Here is a 19819-nt window from a genome sequence, read left to right as displayed (position 1 = left end):
AACGAGAAAATCAAATAACTACTACAAAGTAAGCACTCTCGGGCAGAATAAACCATGACAGGGCAATGATCTCCAGGAGAACAAAACTTTAATGCTATAAAAAGCCTGCACCTACAGGATCCTGTAATTTCCAAGGACTCCTGTTGGTGGCGCAATGCAGCCAAAATGATTAGGAAATCTTGCCAGAAGACAGACCACGCAGGGGCTGCTCTGCACATGGAGCAACCAAATGTCGTACGGCGTTCACTGTGGCCGAGACGGTGTAGGACCGCAGACTTTGTGACTGCTGCGCAGCACCCCCTGGAAGCCGCATGTACCGCACAGCATACCGAGGTATGACATTTACGCAGTTCACACATCCTCACAAACATAATTTGCAACAATTACGAACATCTGAATAGACAGACACATACAGAATTATAAATAGCAACACAATCACACATTAGCACACATTGATAGAACACTAACACACTAGTACACGTACTTAGATACACACAAGCACACCTGCACATAGATACGTCATAGAACACATACTAAGTCATACCCTGGCACGCAGACATTCTGTCACACACATTCTAGTTCACATATACGAGCACACACAGTTCACGCATACCGACACACTAGCACCCATGCTGACACTAGCAAACATGCAGAGGCACACATACATAGACACAAACTCACACACATAACTGGAAACACAGTAGCACACAAACATACTTATACACACAGCCTCATCGCCACATATACGCAAAAGTTATAATTTTATAACATTGATTAGCATTATTAACATACCCTTAAATCAGTAACAGAAATGCATTCTAATCTTATAGTAGAATACTTATTAATTATGGCCAAAGTTGCGTGGTTTGATGACACAGTAAAGGTATCAACTTAATTCAGACAAAGGAGTTGTGCGCGACTATTTATTTTTGGATACTGTGTTCGAACATAGGCTTCTTGGATGAAAGGCTAAATAAAGTGGTGTGTCCTGAGACAATACAGTGGGAGCTAAAGAAGTAGACTTCTGGAGTAACCCCAACCATCTATGGGCTATAAAGTCAATTGAAATGCTGTTTGTTAAATGTCAGAATTCATATAATTTTCACAGAACATTTTCACATATTCTTTAGCAGAGAATGATGATTTTGTCCACATTACCTTGTATTCATTAAACTTGAATGTACGTTCAAAGTGTCTTCGTTAAATTCAGATAATATTTCAGACGTTTGCACATTTTTGGTTCTGATTTAGAGCTTCGTATCTCTTCTATTTTGGGATTTGCAGACTGTAAGTTTTTTTGGTGAGGAAACACCAATAGAAAATGAAACATTGTTTTGAAAAGTATGGGTATACATTCAACGTTCAGAACCACATATTTAGTTACATATTGTGTTCATGTCTGGATGATAATTCTGCTGCATATTCTCTCTCTCTAGCTTTTGTGACCTGCTTTGGCAAGGACTCATTGGCATGTCAGCTATCCAAACGTATGGATGAGAAGCCCACCATGACATGCCTTCTCCAATATGCACCACTATGCCCTCTATAGAACAGAAGCTACTATCTATCTCACAAAGTTACAGCAAAGCTGACACTCTCTCCTTAACGTAGGACTTTAGTGTTTTCTTTATTGACCTACCTGCACAGATTTTTTTTTAAACTTTTGAACATTAAAAAAAAAACAACAAACTTTAAAATACCACTAAAGTTGCCTAGACCATTTCATCTCAATGAAGTAAGTGGTCCTGTCATTTTAACTATGCAATGCAACACATTGTGTGTCTACAGTTTTATAGAAAGTTCAATGTTTACATTGGAGGGTTAAATACACCTCTGGTGGCTGTCTTTCTTCCTTCATAACAGAGTGATACCCAGTCCTTCAATCAATGTTACTGATAGCATTTAACAATTGTTATTTACTGGACTATTGGTTCCTTTGAAACATTTTGTTGTAGAGGTTTATTATAGGCAATGCAAAGCAAAGCACACTATTGAAATTGTGTAACGGTTCATCCAGTAACAATGATTCAACTTGGATATTTTTAAAAACATTTACCATACTGAAAAATGCTGTAATCATTCTGATGAAAGGTGGCAAATTAGGTAGAGCTTGCTCCAATTATAATTGGTAAGTTCTATGAGAATATAATACATGATTATTATGATTGCACCCGAATAGATAGCATGAAACATTAATAAATATTATGTGTGATCAAAATGCTTTTGCTCTGTGCTAATGCAATCAGTTGCTGGTAAAATTATGTTAACAGTGTGCTGGGTTTTAAATCGCTCATATTTATTATTTGGAATCCTGTCAATTTATTACATTCTATTTAACCCAGATGTCCTGGAAAACATAAAGTTAAAGGGAAACTCCGTTTTCCTGGCACTGGAGGGTCCCTCTCCCTCCCACCCCCCAATCCCCAGTTGCTGAAGGGGTGAAAACCCCTTCAGTGACTTACCAGGGGCAGCGACAGGTCCCACGTCGCTGCATCCTCCTCCCCCGCCGCTCCTCCTTCTACTTACGTCGGCCGGTGGGCGAGACTGATCTCGCCCGCCGGCCGAGGAGACCTAATGCGCATGCGCGGCAATGCCGCGCATGCGCATTAGCGCACCCCATAGGAAAGCATTGAAAATGAATTTCAATGCTTCCCTATGGGGAATAGAGCGACGCTGGAGGTCCTCACACAGCGTGAGGACGTCCAGCGACGCTCTAGCACAGAAAACCTGTGCTATGAAGCAGGAAGTCCCTCTAGTGGCTGTCTAATAGACTGAAAAAAAGACTTAAAAAAAAGACTTAAAAAAAACTGAAATAATTACACTTGCAGGGTTAAGGGTAGTGGGAGTTGGCACCCAGACCACTCCAATGGGCAGAAGTGGTTTGGGTGCCTGGAGTGTCCCTTTAAACTTGTGCTGTTGAAAAAACGTTTTGTCAATAATTCCAAACCGCTCCTAAATCATCATTCATATAAATTATGATTGTGGGACCCTAATAAAATGAACAAATAGTTCTAACTAAAGATAACATATGATCATTAAAAGTAACGTTTTCAAATTCTTAGCTTATTATTATATAGAAAAATAGTTAAGTCATGCATATCCTAGCAATTAGTTGATAAATAGCCCAGCAGGTGTGTGTAGAATAGGTTGCAGAGTCCTTTTATTAAAGGAACACTATAGGGTCAGGAACACAACTATGTATTCCTGACCCTATGGTGCAAAACCCACCATTTAGGTGGCTAGCCCCCCTTAGAAGGAATTAAAACTCACCTTATTTCCAGTGTCGCGCGGGTCTGTCTGCACTGGCCCTGCCCCCTTGGTGACATCATCAGAATTGCCATAGGGAAAGCATTGGATTGGATAAAATTGGCAAGGGGGCGGGGCCAAACACAGTTTTGGCCAATCAGCACCTCCTCATTCATAGAGATGCATTGAATCAATGTATTTGAGGAAAATTCAGCTTCCCCATGTAGTGCGTGGAGACGCTGAACGGCAGTGCTGCCTGCTGTGCAGCACTGCCCCAGGAAGCACCTCTAGTGGCCATCTGAGGATTGGCTACTTGGAGGTGTCCCTATGGGGCAATGTAAACACTGCCTTTTCTCACGGCCCAGAAGATTACTTTATGTCAGCATCCTGACCTTAGAGTTCTCCTACCTCTCCTTTGACGGCACTTTACCATTAGAGCGGATTACTTTGATTAGTTATTTAAATGCAGCCGTCTTTTTTTCTCTGAGCCAGTATTACCTAATTTATTATAGGAGCTACTTCTGACAGCAAGCTGACTCTAGGTGTTTAACTTGATCTCACGATAGGTGCCCCTTAAGGCACAGAGACAGCGAGTATACAAAACCTTAAAAATTCAGTGCAAAAGCTAATAGGTGCCCTTGAAGGCACAGCATAGGCATTCACTTTTCTACAAGACAGCAAGATATCCAGTGATAGTGAGTGTACTGAATCTGTGACACCCATTACTAAAGTTAAGAGGTGCCCTTGAAGGCACTACATAGGTATTCACCCTCTTACAAAACTATTAGACATATAGACTGCATTGGAAGTACCTACAATTAACCTCTGCTATAATTAGCCCGATCTAATAGCTCCATATAATTCAGGCTAATACTACATGGACTATTTACTATGTGTTTTTCTTTCTGACACTCCAGTTCAACTAGCTACCTCTGTGACCACCCTTGATCGTATAACTACACTTTGTTATTCTCTCAAAGTAGCAACCAAGAGATAAATTTGTTGCCAATTCCACTAAGAGACTAGCAAATTGACAAGACAAGGGAATTGGAGCCATCCAGAATACAGCTTAAACACATATTCCTTTCTTTCTTCTTTTTTATTTTCATAGGGTCTATCAAATTGATATATGTATTTTTTTCACGATAGTACCTTTGTTTCTCACTGTGTGATATTTATAGATGTTCTTTTTCTCTTTTATTTTAAATATACTATTAAATGATAAGTTTTAATCTTTACTTGTATATATACCTGCGGACAATTTCCAAATTTAGCAAATCTGAAAAACAATATGTTCCATTTCTAACACCTTGTCAGTTGGCAATATCTCTTAAAGACAAAGTACACAGTTTGAGAAATACAATATTTGCATTTTGACCCAAACAATCTGTTTTCAGTTTGGCTAATTTGTTCTTAAATTTGAAATTCGCTTTAAATTCACTTGGAATTCCCGCCAGTTCTTTCTTTAGTGAATAACCCGGTAAAACTATATCTAGCACAATTCAGTATATAATTCCAAACCTGACGTTCCCAGAGACTTTGTGATTTTACAAAATGATTTATTTTTAGTGATACTTAGTTGCATTCTCTGTGAGTTAACTGCCTTGAAACAAGCTGAAGATCTGTTCTTGGAGACATTCGGGCATTGTAAATAAACAAACTTCGATGCTAGCGAACATGAATAAAAGAGCTTTGAATATAGGGTAAAATATGCCAAAAGCAGTTTTATGACTGCAGCGGAGGTCTTAATTATGACATGCTATTTTGGGATGTGCTTTAGGTGAATTGTTTCAGGTTCCAAGTTTTGAAGATAACTATTTCTCACCCAGCTCGGAATCAACAGTTACAAAAATGGAAGTGATGTGGGTACCCACAGAAAAAAAGCTATAAAAGGGGATTCATCCCCCTGGTGACTATGAATGGAAATCATGAAAGGCTGAAACTTGTAGAAAGATGTCAAACATGAGCAGGTAAAGAAAGCAAGCCTACAATTCATCCCACCTCAGAAGGACCCCAAGCCATCTGGCCTGAATTAAATACAACCTATCCCACCCTCAATCTAATGGGTATTATTATTATTATTATTACTGCTATTCATATAGCGCCAGCGTATCCGTAGCGCTTTACAATATAAGGTATTAAAAGATCCCTAGTCCCCTCTTCCCACTGTTTTTGACTGCACCTAATATTTGGAAGGGTAATGTAGACAATCTTCAGCACTAAAGATGTTGCGGACTACATATCCCATAATTCTCTTACAGCCATAATGCTGGAATACATCAGGTGAGATGTAGTTCACAACAACCTGAGTGCCGAAGTTTGCCTACACCCTGAGTGAGACCATTCCCTGGTCTAACCCTATAAAAAAAATATATTTTTTACTTGCCAGCAGTCCATCCCCTCTATGCTGCTTGGTCTTATATGGGAGCATTAGCCTGAGAAGCAATGGGAGACTGTGATTGGATGAGAGAGTCAGTTGACTGTTTGCAGCCTATCACAGCATCCATTACTGGTATAAATTGGTATGGCCTTAAGGAAGTGTGTAATCTCTGCCTTAGCCACACCTCCATTAGGGTCTGTGGGTGGCCAGTGACCCTTATTTTGTGTGAAGCTGCTGGAAAATGATTTAATACTAAATGGAGTGACAGTCCCAGAGGACTCCAAGCACTATAACCAATTCAGTGAGATGAAATGGCTTTCGTGAGTACAGTGTCTCTTTAAGGCCCTGCACAGCATGAAATCCTAACAGTTAATATATTTTTATGTTTACTTTCAAACCTGCAGCTATTAGCTGTGCGTTGCTATTCTCGTCTGCACTAGTGAGTGTTTGTTAACTGGAAAAGTTACACTCTCATATGCAGGGGCTATTGGATGTCTAAATTCCCTACTAGGTTTTTAGTGCTGAGTTTAGGCAGAATCTTTATGGCGCTACGTCAGCTTCTTTTAATAGATATTAAAATAGTGGCAGGAGTAGATTGGGTCGTTGACGTCCCACTCCCATAAACTTTTATGTGAGAAGAATGCTACTGTCAGTGTTTAACACCCATAAGGGGATTTTACTAAACAGGGAGAATTGCGTTAAACTACGCTTCACATGATATTTATTCAAATGACTGGCTGAATGAACTAGTTATTTATCTCCAATAATCCCTTATAGTTCATTACAGTCTCAACAACTCTGTGCTGTGGCTTGCAGTGCAACAAGGCTGAATGTATTAAAGCATGGGCTATCCAAGCAGCAATTCTCCACTTTTTGGGTAACCTAAATCCCTAGGATAATTTGCAAGCCTAGAGACAAGCCGTAATGTGAACTTTAGTCCTGCAACAGCTGGACTGAGACCTGTTTGCTATTTCATTTGATATAGTTGCACAGCCTCGTGTAAAGGTTCCTTAACTGCAATTGTGCCCATTGGGATTTAAAAAAACAAAAAAAAAATACACTCTGTTAAGAATCATTGCTGCTGTTTTAATTTGCTTGATTAACTGAAGATCATTTTATATGTCAGGAAACGGCTAAAAGAAGAAATTTCTCCAATGTGAAGAGACTCTACCCTGTGTCTCAGCTTTGTTATTATAAGTAATAACAAATATGAAATAATATTAAAGAAAAAATGTTTTTCCTTGGTGCCTATTTTATTTATCCTAGCAAGTGAGGGCCAATTAAGAACAAAGCATCTGTTTCCCTTCAGGGTAAACATGAAATGATTTGAAAGTGAATGAGCACAGAAAAGTAGTTACTGATGTGTTACATTTACATATTTTCCAATATTGCTTGAACTGACAGTACTTGTGTAGCATCGACGCTTATATTTCTCTAAGGTCTAGTTTGCGTTTATCGTGTTATTATTAACTCTTCACTACTATGTTCTATTAGTTAAATAACTAACCCATAGCATTAGATGCTCTGGCACACCTGAAATTTTAGAAATAATATAGAATACTTGTAACAAGCGGAACGCGTCAGGAGGACCACCATAAGCAAAGTGACTGGACAATGTGGAGAGAAGCTGTTTGAGTCTAATCCGTGGACACAGGGCTAGAGCAGCAATCTGATTGGGTAGGGAATATCAGCGCACCATAACAGCAACATAACAAAGACATTATACACTTTGTGTTCACCTGTCAATTTTGCAAGGAGTAACCAAAGAGTTAATGTAAGCATTTTTAGCACTTTAGATAAATGTTTGCACACTTGACAATTCCGTTCTACTTTTTGTACTTCATGTTCTACTTTTACTTAATCTTGAAAGTTGCTGTATATATGTCACTACCGTCAGTGGTGTATCCTGGTGTTGTGCTGCCCTAGGCAGGACAAAACTCAGGCGCCCCCCTCCCGCCCGCCCACGCCACCCCCACCCAACCCTTCCCCCGCCTTCTAAATACACACACACACATTCACTGACAGATACGCATACACTATAGAAACACACACACACTAACAGACACACTCACTAACAGACACTCACTAGCAGATACACACACACTCACACTAACAGACACACACACACAGTCAGACACACACACACTAAGACATACAGACACACACACACACACACACTAACAGACATACAGACACACACACACACACACACACACTAACAGACACACAGACACACACTAACAGACATACACACTAACAGACATACACACACACTAACAGACATACACAGACGCAATAACAGACATACACACACACACACACTAACAGACATACACACACACACTAACAGACACACACTAACAGACATACACACACTAACAGACATACACACACACACACACACACTAACAAGCATCCACTAATAGACATACACTAACAGACATACACACACACACACACACAAACTCACTTTTTTTTATTTAACCCCCCCCCAGCCTCCTTACCTTTGGGAATGCTGGGGGGGAGGGTTCCCTCTCTCCCTGGTGGTCCAGTGGCTGCTGGGCGGCGCTGGCGGGGGAGCACTTCCTCTGAGCTGTCTGCTCAGCTCCCTCGCGCGCCGCAGAGTGAGGCTGGGAGCCGGAATTTGACGTCATATTCCGGCTCCGCCTCCCAGCCTCACTGTGCGGCGCGTGAGGGAGCTGAGCAGACAGCTCAGAGGAAGTGCTCCCTCACCAGCCGCCCAGCAGATCGCCCGCCCAGAGGGCTTGTCAGTTAGCCGCAAGGCTAACAAGGTATTTGCCCTGGGCATTTGGGGGCGGCGTTTTTTGCCGCCCCCTGGAAAATGCCGCCCAAGGCAAATGCCTTGTTTGCCTCGCGGCTAATATGCCCCTGACTACCGTTGTAAGGAGAGAACTCTATAAAATGTATTGAAATGTTCTCCACTGTTAAATGCTTCTGTTTTGTGTTTTTACAAATGTTGGAGATACTGAAGATACTTCATTTCACGTTAATTATTGCATTCAATTTACCTTGTATATCAGTTTGAGTGCACCCTTTTTTCCTTTTCTCTTCATTCCAATCTCCTTAAAATTAGTGACACCAATTATGGCAATATTTTGTGTTGCTAGTTACTTCCTTTACTCTCCCTCTATTGATGCCCATTTCACTTGGCTTTTTATTTTGTTTGTTTTGTTAATAGTTTATTCTTTTTTACTCCAGTTGCCATATTCCTTTCCTTTTTGTCAACCCCCTTCCCTTTTTCAGGCTTCTTTCCTACATTTCAGTCCCCTTAAACCTACCTTCCCTTCTTGACTATCACCTTATATCACTCCGCCCTAGTGCCCTCTTCAATGTGTACCATCCTTCCCATGTATGTTAGCCTTACCTGCATAACAGTCTCTTTTCATCCTTCTTCCCATTTAAACAGTGGCACCCTGTGCCCAATTTGGAAGTAAATCCCTAATTTTTGTGCCTTGCATGCATTTATATTAAAGGGACACTCAGATGCCCAAATACAAAATACATACAAATCAATGTTTAGTAGATATACCCATATGAAAACATGCATGTATTTAATTACTTAATTTCTCTTTGGGGATATATCTAAAATCAGTGTGCAAAACCTGCAGTTCTATTGTCTGCTGCCTTTGCAAGCTCTAACCCAGACTTTCTGTGGCTGTTCAATCACATACTTCCCAATGTAGCTCAATGAGAAGTGATGTAAATCAGGTGCTCTGGGCAATTGATGCCTCTTGAGGACCATGAAGTAACATTACCAGTTGTCTGCTTAAAAGCCAAGGGGGTTAAACCAGGTTAATTTATAAAAGTGTCAATTTGAAGGGGGAAGTTATCATCATGGGTGACTTTAATCTTCCTGATGTGAATTGGAAAACAAAAAAGCTGCTTGTGCCAGGAGCACACATATTCTAAACTCCCTACTGGGATTGTCTCTAAAAAAAGTCGTTGAGGAGCCAACTCGTAAAGAGGCCATACTAGTTTTAGTGTAAACAAATGGAGATTTGGTATCAGATATTACTGGAGGTGAAAGTTTAGGATCCAGGGATCATATGTCAGTGTGGTTTAATATAAGAACACAAAAACAAACGTTTTAGACTTTAAAAAAACAGACTTTTCTAAACTTAGAATATGTGTAAAGGAGTCATTATCAGAATGGAGCAATTTAAATGGAGTCCAAGAGAAATAGGATTATTTACAAGTTGCACTGCTGAAGGCAACAGAAAATTGCAGTGGGATTGTCAGTAAAAGCAAAACATTCAAGAAACCACTGTGGTACTCCACAGATGTGGCCAAAATAGTAAAAAACAAAAAGTTAGCATTTAGTAATTATAAAAAAAACCAGAGTGAGGAAGACAGAATGATCTATAAGATTAGGCAGAAAGAGGCTAAGCAAGTTATAAGAGCTTCCAAATCACACACAGAAGAGAAAATAGCATAGTCAGTAACAAAAGGGGACAAAACATTTTTTTAGATACATAAATGAGAAAAGGAAAGTAAAACAAGGATTAGTTAGATTAAAAACAAAAGAAGGAAGGTATGTAGAAGAGGATAAAGGTCTAGCTGACTGCCTCAATGAATATTTTTGTTCAGTATGTACAGATGAAAATGAAGGAAAGTTCTCAGTTAGGAAAAAGGACAAATTACAAAGAAATAGGTTCTATTTCAACTGTCAAAAGTAAAGACAAATATGTCAATGGGACCTGATGGAATACACCCAAAGTTATTAAAAGAGCAAAGTGGTGTACTAGCAAAACCCTTAACAGATTTATTTAATCAATCATTGTTAAAAGGAGTAGTCCCAGAAAACTGAAAGTTAGCGAATGTTGTGCCCAAGATAGGTAGTAGGGAGGAGTAGGCCAGTAAGCCTTACTTGAGTAGTGGGGAAAGTAATGGAAACCATGTTAAAGGATAGGATTGATGAACATCTAAAACACATGGATTTCAAGATCAGAGACAACATGGGTTTACTTCAGGGAGATCATGCCAAACTCATCTTTTTGATTTTTTTGATTGGGTAACTAAAATAATAGATCAGGGTGGTGCAGTAGACATTGCTTACCTAGATTTCAGTAAGGATTTTGACACTGTTGCACATAGAAAGCTTATCAATAAATTGCAAAGTTTGGATTCCAATATTGTTGAATGGGTAAGGCAGTGGCTGAGTGACAGGCAACAGAGGGTTGTAGTCTGGAGTATATTCGAAGCTTGGGCTTGTCACCAGTGGGGTACCTCAGGGATCTGTACTTGGACCCATTCTCTTTAATATTTTTATTAGTGATATTGCAGAAGGTCTTGATGGTAAGGTATGTCTTTTTGCTGGTGATACAAAGATATGTAACAGGGTTGATGTTCCAGGAGGGATAAATGATTTAGGTAAACTAGAAAAATGGTCAGAGTTGTGGCAACTGACATTTAATGTGGATAAGTGCATAATGCATCTTGGACGTAAAAACCCAAGGGCAGAGTACAGAATATTTGATAGAATCCTAACCTCAACATCTGAGGAAAAGGATTTAGGGGTGATTATTTCTGTTGACTTAAAGGTAGGTAGACAATGTAATAGAGCAGCAGGAAATGCTAGCAGAATGCTTGACTGTATAGGGAGAGGTATTAGCAGTAGAAAGAGGGAAGTGCTCATGCCATTGTACAGAACACTGGTGAGACCTCACTTGGAGTATTGTACGCAGTACTGGAGACCGTATCTTCAGAAGGATATTGATACGTTAGAGAGAGTTCATAGAAGGGCTACTAAACTGGTTCATGGATTGCAGGATAAAACTTACCAGGAATGGTTAAAGGATCTTAACATGTATAGCTTGGAGGAAAGACGAGACAGGGGGGTATGATAGAAACATTTAAATACATAAAGGGAATCAACACAGTAAAGGAGGAAAACTACCACAACAAGAGGACATAGTCTTAAATTAGAGGGGCAAATGTTTAAAAATAATATCAGGAAGTATTACTTTACTGAGAGGGTAGTGGATGCATGGAATAGCCTTCCAACTGAAGTGGTAGAGGTTAACACAGTAAACGAGCTTTAGCAAGCGTGGGATAGGCATAAGGCTATCCTAGCTATAAGATAAGGCCAGGGACTAATGAAAGTATTTAGAAAATTGGGCAGACTAGATGGGCCGAATGGCTCTTATCTGCCGTCACATTCTATGTTTCTAAATCTGCATTTATTGCAAAATTTAAAAAGAGGGCACACTATTTACACATAAAACTTCTCAGCAAGCTAAAGTTGCTTAGAGGTCTGGAGTGACCCTTTTATGTAAGTTTATTTATGTGAGTATATGCCTAACTGGGTTGTTATGTATGCATTTATTTATATATGTCTGTGTATGAGTGGTTGTCCAATTGTATATGTTTGTCAGTGGCTAGTTGTGTGTGAGAGTTTGTGACTTTGTGAAGTTGATATATGTGCAGAACAGGACCTGAAGAGGTATACTTGTGAGTATGATTTATTGGGTAAGTGTAGGATAAATCAATATATGGTGGGCGTCATTATGTCTAACTGTGTGTAAAGTTTTCTTGCTCCCAAACCTTTGCCCATCGTTCCCAAATGCCAGTGAAATTTGCCAAGCTCTTTTATTAAGTATTTATAATGTCTTACTTTTATTAAATAATAATTATTATAATGCACAGACTGTTCTTAGCTTGCTTCATATGGACTGTCAGAGTCATTTTGGGGAAAGCAGGACAAAGCAAAATCATGAATCACGACTATTTGGAATAGTATATTCTTGCACATTGTATAATAGCACCTACCTGAGCTTGCAAGTCTGCCAGGAACTGAAGCGGAAGGGTGCAAGTGGGCCCCAATGGAGGTAGTTAACAATCTTCTTTCTCTATGACTGCCCTTGTCTGATAGCGTGTATGGCAATGTAACTTACTGGAACAAACACCATCTTTATTTCTAAAATAACAAATAAAACAATATGTTGTAGATAAAATATCACCGGATCCCTTATGGTAAATTACCATATTTTGCACATACATGCTGATTGTCAGCATACACTTTGTTACTTTATGTGAGTGGGCTTGCATATTGCAGTTTTGTACTGTATATGTTGTGCTGCTAAATGACAGCCTTATTTTTTTTTGGATATGCCCTTTAATTTATAGCGCACCTTTTTTTCAGTTTTTATTAAATATGCATAATGCTTGGTATATATGAGGGAGATAGATTATGTTATAATGAAACAGTCCATAGTGAGATCAACATACAGTGTGGGTAGACATCAAACAGATAGCCTAGGAGGCAAGACACTTTAATTGTTACATTAATAATGAAAGTATCCCTGGACTCTGAACATATTTTATTTATTGTGTTTAATGTAGCGGATGCTGGTAGAATCGTGTCTGTGTATAGAAATACAAGGCTTGTCATTGTAGTTTGGTAAACGTATATGTGGTCCCTATCTGTCTGTCTGTGTCTGTCTTTTTACGGAATCTGTTGGCGCTATATAAATGGCAATAATAATAATGTTGGTTGACCCACTATAAATGCTGCTTCCGTTCACTTCAATACTGGCATATTGTACATTAACGGTTTATACTGAAAAAGAAAGAAGAAATAGGAATTCTACAACCCTGAGGCAGGAATTGACTCACTTTTCAATGCATTAAATAGAAAATGCATAACAATTTATGAAAACAGAAATAATAACGCAAAAAAACATTTCTCTTTAACCCCTTAACGCCGTTACGGCGTTCTATGCCGTCGCGGCTTTAAAGGGCTTTAAAGCCGTTGCGGCGGCATAGAACGCCGTAACGGCTTAAGCCCCCAGGACCTCGGCGGTACTTACCTCTGCCGCGATCCTCTTCTGGAGGGCTGTCTGACAGCCCAGGCAGCCCTCCTCCGGCAAGTGAGGCCCCCGGGGGCCATGTGATCGCTCTCAAAGAGCGATCACATGACCCCCTATAGCTGGCTGCGGTCCTTTATCTGGCATACCAAAACGTGACCAGAAAGAGGCTCCACCAACCAGCAGTTTCTCAGTCTGACCTGTTTTTTTGTTTTGTAATTTTTAACATACCAAAAACATCTGCCCAGCAAGGGATCATGGGATATGTATTTTATCCCCTACTAAAGCTCCACTCATCACACGTGATGAATCGTTTTGCTCGCTAAGCTGATGGCATCTATCCGCTGCACACAGTTCTGTAAATCGGGCTATATGCAGGAAGTTCTTGAGTTGCCAATTGGACTCATGCATGGCTACTGCTCTGTTTTCTCCATTGAAAGAGAAAGGGGTCAGTCCTAGTGGTACGTGTGGTATGTGCATGCTGCTGGACCAAGTTGGACAATTCTGAACTTTGATACAATGATGCAGAATTGCTAAAGGGTTACTCCAAGTCTACAATTCACTAACTCTTATTTTGTTCTAAAAGCATTAGTAACTGGGACTTTGTCTGCTGTTTTTTGTTTTTCCCAACAAAAACTGTAAAAGAAAGCCTTCAGTCCAGCTCTGGTATCATGTTCTTTCTGAAACGCTCTCCTACATCGTTGTGATTGCATCTGCTTCCGAGGTCCAATCAAAGGCTTCTCAGAGGGCTTAGGCATGGCAAGCCCCTTGACCCACCAATCAGATCAGTCTGATAGAAGGAGTGTATTAGACAGTCTGTTGGTCCTAAAACCTACACATTGCAGGCACACCCACAGATATGTCTGCAAGTGAAGAAGCTGATTATTTATTTTTTATTTTTTTTTTGCACAGAATTAATATTGTCCAGGAGTGATTAGATCACATGTGCTCCCACCAGACCTAAAGTCTGAATATCTCTGTATAGGCAGCATTTTAAGCCGAAACACTGCACATACAGACTGCTTGCATCATAACCACTTAAAAGGAGAAGTGGTCACACTGACTGGAGTAACCCTTTAAGATGCTTAAAATGACTGTTTAAAGGGGAACCTCGACTTTCCAGGATTGTTAACACTATATTTACTTTTTCTTTTTATTTAACAAATGTGTGTGCAAGAGGTCTGTAAAAGAATTAAACGCAGAAATCCATTCTGCTGAATTTAATCTTTAATTGAGCTCCTTCCTATTGGTTTTCTGGAAGTGGCAGAAATAAAAATTAGAAATGAAACAGAACACTTTTGTGTCTTAAAAAGTAACAGGAACCCACTAAAGCCACATACTCACATAGGTAATGCTGCCACACTAGCAAAGCACAAACCATGGCGACCACAATGCAGCATATCCCGCGAAATCATATATAATCGCCCAAGCGAGCATATCTGTAAACAGCGCACTATAACATTGAGCGAGATCACTCTGAACATGCTCACATTTACCATGAATGTCTTATAGCTTGTTATCCTCACAAAAAAAAAAATGCGCTGTTTAACCTGTCACGATCTGTAATGTATATGAAACGGCTTGCAGCAGCTGTCGTGGCGCTGCACGCTTGCTGTCATTTCATGTGCAAATAAAATAAAGAATTTAATAAAAAAAATTAAATAAAAAAAAGTAACAGGAACATTGATACATATGTTGGCATTGAGTAAATGCACAGTGCATTGCGTCACAATTATCGACAGCACTTTGATAACTCTCCCCAGTATTACTCCTCGTCTCATGCAATGTGAGCCCTGACTGTGCTTGGCCTAAACTGGGTCGTGATGTCTATTGTTAAATATACAATCAAAAACTATGCATCACTCGAATAAAGGTTTAATATGTAAATAACAGAGAAAGGTTTAGACACTCCAAGGTTCAAGCAGGGAATTTTATTTGAACCCAATGTCAGCAACATTTCGACCTGTGACGTCTTTCTCAAACAGGTCGAAACGTTGCCGTTTGACATTTGGTTCAAATAAAATTCCCTGCTTGAACCTTGGAGTGTCTAAACTATCTAGATAACAGAGAAAGGATTAGACCAGGCTTCCCCAAACTCCGACCTTCCACATGTTGCTGAACTACAACTCCACATGATTCTCACCCTATTTATCTCATTCATAGAATCATGGGAGTTGTAGTTCAGCAACATGTGGAAGGTCGGAGTTTGGGGAAGCCTGGTCTAAACCTTTCTCTGGTATCTAAATATTGTACCTGGGACCTGGTGCTGGGTCCAAGTTTAGCCGCACCCAGGCTCATATTGATGGGATTGAGTGCAGTTCCTAACTCATTTTTTAACAAAGGTTTAACACAACTTGTAGGTGATTTTCAGTGTTTTATTAAATTATGTAATTTTCAGAGGAATGACAGTTCCGCTTTAACGAAGTGCAGGACTAATGTAAGCAGTGTTACCAGAAAGCCATGTTAATTGTGCAATGAAACGGTATCTTACTGAGGCATTTTTCATTCCCTGACGTTCGAACTTGCGCACCATTGATATTACCATACTTCTATCCGGCATCTGACTTCCAAGCGTGACAGGTGTATGGGGAGCCTGTGAAATATACAGCCCCTCTCATCTCCGATATTGAAGCACGGCTCTGTTCAAGGTACACTTATACCGCCTTCCCAGAAACCGTGTGCCTCAGAGTGCCTTCTACAAAGTAACGTCTGTAGGGAAGTTAAAAAAAAAAACCTTCTTGCACCAGCTGTTTGAAGCGGGTTATATATTTTGTGTTTGATGTCTTTCTGTTGTCTCTTATGTCAGGTGTTCTTTTTAATAGTTCCATATTAATGAGTTAGAACACAAATGCCGGTTATTAGAGGACAAAAGAAACCTCAGTTCCTTTTGGCTGTTTACTTATTTATTGTTTCCATGACATTTGTGAAGTATAAAAACTCAGCGCGATACTGTCATGCATGATCGAAACAATAAGTAAATAACACATCTCAGGGTTCTATTTACTATTATTTGTGCTGCAATGGTAGCTGTATGCTTTTATCCTTTTAAATAAGGAAAAACGACAAAAGCAGCGCTTCTTATCCAAAGCGTGGAATATAAATATCAATTAAAACGGTGCAAAATCACCAACCCGTGATGTGCCTTCATCAGTAAATCTTAATTACCGGTAGACACTAGCGAGCTGCAGTAATAAGTAAAATGCTAATAGGGAGTTACATAACTGGAGATGATTGCAATATGGAAGATGCTCACTTATATCAGTGTTCAAGCATCCAGTGACGCTCGTTCATTAAGAGAAATTATGCTGTTATGTCATAGTGATGTTGTGATCCTTAGAGACTGATGGTGCCATATGGTGAAGTTGCTTTTAGAGTGGAAAAAACAAGTGTATTAGGCTGAAAAAAAACATTGTTGAGGATTTCACAGTCTCTGCAGTTGCCTATGTAAAATAAGCAAGCATTGTCCTAAGTAATATATGCATAGTGTTTTTTTAATTTGAGCTGACTATTATTTTTGGGGTATTTTGTATCTAAGTGGCTCTCTTTTACTTACTGGCTAAAAAAAAGAATATGACAATTTTTAAGAAGTGTGTGACTCTGATGATTGAATATAGCATAGTTCCAGCATTTTTACATACCGGTAATTTATTTTGCCCGAGATTACACCTTTTCTAAGGTTTCTGCTATTACCAGAGTCATGTTAACCTCAGTGTGTTGGCTTATTGTGTGCTGAATAACACAGTGCGCATATCTCCAAGGGTTGCAGAACTGCTAAGTATAATTGCAGAAAATTATCTGGTATCAGAATAGGTAATTTTACCCTCCGCGTTCCTTAGGGAAGATTTCTGAAGGCTCTGTTTTTTTTCTAGCAAAAGCTAAACAGCTGATCTGTGAGGTCTAGCTAGGCTATATAGTGCTGTTAAGCTTTTGGTAAAAATGAAGAGGTCACCTAATGCACTAAACCAGGCCAAATGGTGGACAAGTCCTCATAGTGCAGTTTAATAGCGGTCGTTTTGTACACCACCGTATAGATCACATAATGGAGTAAAATTTGTCCTAAATATATAAATATAATATATATAAATATATATATACTGAACAAAATTATAAACGCAACACATATGTGAGGAAGGCTGAACTTGATGGACGCAAGTCTCTTTTCAGCTATGTAACTATGTAACTTTTGTTTTTGCCCCCATTTTTCATGAGCTGAACCCAAAGATCTAAGACTTTTTCTATGTACACAAAAGGCGTATTTCTCTCAAATATTGCCCACAAATCTGCCTAAATCTATGTTATTGAGCACTTCTCATTTTCCTAGATAATCACTGTAGTTAGGGTGAGGTGGAGGCAAAAAATTCCTCCAAAATTCAAAATATAAACAAAGAAAAAATTAGACATGTGCTGCAGATACTCCACACTGAAGTCCCAACAGTGTATATACAATCAAAAAACAAACACAGTCCTGCACATCCAGTATAGGTGTGCACACCCAGGTGCTACCACAATTTATTTGAGGACAAAGTTAAAGCAGCAAACGTTTTGAGCAGCAGCCCTTTCTCAATGCTAATGTCCTAAAGTATATGCAAGATAACAACAATATATACAAAAAATAGTGCTTACATAACCCAAAAGTGCCACCCCCAGGTAATCAAATCTAGAAGCAGGATCAGATGTGCAGTACATTTCCATCACTCTGGCATGTTTGATGATTCCAATCACTTCCGGATCGGCAGAAATGTGCATGATAAAGTCATCACATTCAAAAGAAATTTAAAGTCTAGATATAATAGCAAGACAGCATTTTAAGCTATCAAAACAACACACAAACGTCAGCAAGTGATGGAAAAAACACACTTATGAGAGTAATATTCATTACTATAATAAACATATACTTGAGCACATAAATATTCCTAAAGCATGTGTATAAAGATACAATTAAGTTTATGCTGAAATCTGCAAGCACTAAGGCACATATACAGTTACAATATATATGTGCAGAGCCAGGGAGAGCAGAAATAACTACACAGATTACCCAGTCAGTGAAGTGTATAATACAGTATAGAAATAACAATTAAGTGAAAAACAGAGTGCCATTCCAGATGTTGTAGGTAAGAGGGACTAACTGGCTGGAGACATAGCAAGGTCATACACTAGATACTAAAATTATATACATACCCTGATCCAAGGAGCATCCTGGAGCGGGCACATAGAAGGTGCACCTAGAGGAACCAGTGCCACTCAAGCTTCTCATTGAGACCATGAGGTGACACTGTATACAGGAGGTGCATCCAGCTAACTTCTTTTTGCAACAGTATTTTTTCTCTATTCCCTCCTCTCGTGAGTGAGGGTACCCTTTCCAATATTTGGTAGCGTAGTTGAGAAGCATTATGTCTATTTTCTCTAAAGTGTCGCGCGACTGGAGTATCAGAAGTAGGATTGCGAATTGCAGTTTTGTGCTGAGACACACAATCTTTTAGGGCACGAATCGTCTTGCCTACATAGCCAAGCCCGCACGGACTTGGCTATGTAAACTACAAAATCAGTATGGCAAGTAGAAAACCCTTTTAATTTAATACGCTGTCCTGCCCTGGTGTGGGAACAAAATTCCCCTTTAATTATCCCACTGCAATGATTGCAGCTCAAACAAGGGTATGTTCCATGAACAGGTTTGGAGATAAACGTCTGTTTTTTTGTGGTCAGAGAGTCCGCCCTAACTACCATGTCTCCCTTTAGATTTTCCCCATTTATTAGCAAATATTGGGGGATTTTTAAAGAGATGTCCTGTGTGTTTGTCGGATTGTAATCTAAACCAATTCCTGCGTATGATCTTTTGTGTTTGAGGTGTAAGTGGTGAAAAGGTACTTACAAATGGGATTCTATCCTGCTTGGGTCTGTCAGTCGTAGAGAGCAGCTCTTCACGGTTCATACAATTTGTGATGTTAGTGATGACAACATAGTGAATGAACTCTGAGTCTGACTGACTTTAAAAAAAAAAAAAAATTGGATTAGCGGTATCACCCCCGCCTCTTACGAAAGGCCAAACGCAAGGCTCTGGGTATGAACCGCGTGGAGCTGCTCTCTTTAAATGTGCTGCCTGTGTCTTTTCAGAGATCAAGCTGCTTTTTACACTATTCACCGGCTCCTATTAGATCAGATTGGTTTGGCAAGACATGTTTTCACTAATAGGACTACTATGAGAGAGCTTTGATTCTATGTGAAATCCTTGCAGATGACCTATCCGGGGTCTCCTATATATATCTCATACACAAATATAAGCCACGTGTTGCTTATACAGCTGAGTGACAGTTGGCAAAAGGGGCAGCCTGTATCTTTTACATTGGAGCATGAAGATATGTTTTATAGG

At 39.5% G+C, this 19819-nt stretch overlaps 1 protein-coding gene across 1 annotated transcript in view; it reads left to right on the top strand.

Moving 5' to 3' along the window:
* Nucleotides 1-19819, top strand: part of PIWIL4 (piwi like RNA-mediated gene silencing 4) — a 188845-nt gene that overhangs the window by 72961 nt on the left and 96065 nt on the right. The gene's annotated exons all lie outside the window — the stretch shown is intronic.

Source organism: Pelobates fuscus, chromosome 1 (genome assembly GCF_036172605.1).
Source record: "Pelobates fuscus isolate aPelFus1 chromosome 1, aPelFus1.pri, whole genome shotgun sequence".
In the NCBI taxonomy this organism is placed as follows: domain Eukaryota; kingdom Metazoa; phylum Chordata; class Amphibia; order Anura; family Pelobatidae; genus Pelobates; species Pelobates fuscus.
Note: the sequence above shows the minus strand (reverse complement) of the source record. Positions and strands in the feature narration are given on the sequence as shown.